This window comes from Chanos chanos, chromosome 15 (genome assembly GCF_902362185.1).
Source record: "Chanos chanos chromosome 15, fChaCha1.1, whole genome shotgun sequence".
NCBI classification, from domain to species: Eukaryota; Metazoa; Chordata; class Actinopteri; order Gonorynchiformes; family Chanidae; genus Chanos; species Chanos chanos.
In genome coordinates, this window is record NC_044509.1 from 5,111,621 (window position 1) to 5,114,016 (window position 2,396).

The following is a 2,396-nucleotide window of genomic DNA, read 5'->3' on the forward strand; positions in this document are numbered from 1 at the left end:
CTTTCCCCGATCCAGCTCAGCCCTCTAGCCATCGTCGAGGCTGTTTTGAAGTCTGCCCCGTTCCTGTTCTTCTGCCAGTTTGAAAGTCTGTTCCAGCCAACCCCTCACCTGCTCGGCCGCAGAGGGGGCCCGTCTGCTGCAGCACCCTCCGGTCATCCCTCTGTGCGCCCCCCCCACCCACCCGGTTTGTTCTGGACTTTGTTTTTGTTTTTGGGCCGTCTGGGAGCCGCCCCTTAAGGGGGGGGCTCTGTCACAACCTGCACCTCCGTTTTGGACTTTTAATTTGAAATGTCTTTGTGCTCTTGTTCTGTGCCTGTCTCCGCCCCTCACCTGTTCCCGTTTGTCCAATTATTACCTTGTTAATTTTATCCAATCCTGTTTTGTTCTCCTTCTATTTAAGTCCTAGTGTTTTGCCTTGTCTTTGTCTATCGTTGTTTGTGTTAGTTTGCACAACAGTCACGCTGCACCTTTTTGTTATTAGTATGTAATAGTATCACTTGTATTTTGGTCTTCATTTTCAGTAAAGTCTTCCGTTTTTGTCACTTCAACCATCGTGTCTTGCACTTGGGTCCTGCACCACACCACCAGCCGTGACAGCAGTAAGCAGTGGAGTGACATGAGAGTGCTTAGGGAGGTTGAAGACCAGGCGTGCAGCGGCGCTCTGCACGAGCTGGAGCAGCCTGATGGCGCAGGTCGGTAAGCCAGCCAGTACGACGTTGCAGTAGTCCAGGCGGGAGATGACAAGCGCTTGGACCCAGGAGCTGGGTCGCCTGTTGTGTGAGGAATGGGCAGATTCTCCTGATATTGTATAGGGAGAATCTGCAGGATTGAGTGACTGCTGCGATGTGACCGGAGTAGGTTAGCTGGTTGTCGAGGGTTACGCCTTGGTTTTTGGCTGCTGTGGTGGGGAACACCACAGATCCCTCGATGGTGATTGCAGTGTCAGTCGTTGGGGAGTACTTTGCAGGAAAGAACAGAAGCTCATATGGACTGAGTTTTCATCACAAGTTGCATATTTCACTTGCATTTGTCTTAATATAAAGTTTTATTTCCAGATCTGCACATTTTACCTGATCTCATGTTTTCCTCTAAAGATGGAATACAAGCTCTCAAGAATATTATCCAGTTTAAAAGCATGTCTTTCCTGTGATAACGCAAAGGCAGACAGCCAGCAACTGTAACATCTGTTGAAATTCACACGGTTCACAAGGTACAGAGACAGGAAAGTGCAACACTTTAATGTCATCAGCATTTGAGTATTAGGAGCAAGAGTCAATGAATGCCACTCATTTTCTGTGTAGATTAGGTAAGAAATGACCCTGACGTGATTTGAACACGCAACCTTCTGATCTGGAGTCAGACGCGCTACCGTTGCGCCACGAGGTCCTGAAGCCTTAGAATTTATGACACGTCCATGAAAATGAGTCTTTAAAAGTCTTCATCCAAAGTAGCAGTAAAAGTGATAAAGCACCCTGCATGGTTTTATTGAGCCTGTTGCCATTTCTCTTTCCATAAAAAGCTTTTGGTCTACCTATCATAAATAAAACAGTAAAGAAAAAATAATCCAAATGAGAGTATACAATCACTATCAGCATTTCTCATGAAGAGAGAAAAAAAACAAGTCTACTTGAAGCCAGATCTTCTCTCCTCTTCTTTTAAATCACTCAGTTTCCATCAGCCTTCTACTGGTTGATCATAAATGGAATGGCTGGGCTACTTGTCGTCAGACCAGACCAGACCCATGGGCATAGTCATGGTGGCCTTACCCTTTATCCAATTTATCCTTGATTTATCCTTCCATCTAACTAAAAACAAACAAACAAAAAACCTGATTACAAACCATGTCATAAGAACTAGCGTGATGAGCAGTGAGACAAAACATTCCAAACAAACAACTTAAACATAAGCTCAGTCACGTTACTATAACTCAGAAAATATCATTCAATTGCTTTTCTGTATAAAGCAAACTTCCAATGTAAAAAGTCTCTCCTCCACTTGCCGCCAGACACCTGTACAAAGCAAACTTTACTTTAGACCGAAAAATTCTCAGTAAATAATTATGATGTAATAAGCACTTAGTTCATGGTGGTTGGGACAGGGTCCACAACCACAGGACAAAGTATAACATTACTATATGTTCACCCTGACTTATAAACTACTGTTTCTAAAAAAGAAATTGGAAAAATGAGTGATTTCGGGATAACCCAAAAGTCAACTTTTATCACGAAATTTGAGTTGAGAATGTCAGGCTGAAATCACGATATCAGCCACAGGATAAATATAACAATACTGCCATTACATGGATTAAATTTCAGGGCAAGTTTCACATGTATTTGACCGAATACAAAGCTTTATTTTTCACAACTTTGCTACACAACCTCACATTTTCCCCTACA

General features: G+C 43.3%; 1 non-coding gene across 1 annotated transcript; it reads right to left on the reverse strand.

Annotated features, from left to right (window-relative positions):
* Positions 1–1,314: 1,314 nt before the first annotated feature.
* trnaw-cca (transfer RNA tryptophan (anticodon CCA)) lies at positions 1,315–1,386 on the reverse strand. Its single transcript has one exon. It is a non-coding gene; the product is annotated as a tRNA-Trp (tRNA).
* Between the last annotated feature and the right edge of the window lie 1,010 nt (positions 1,387–2,396).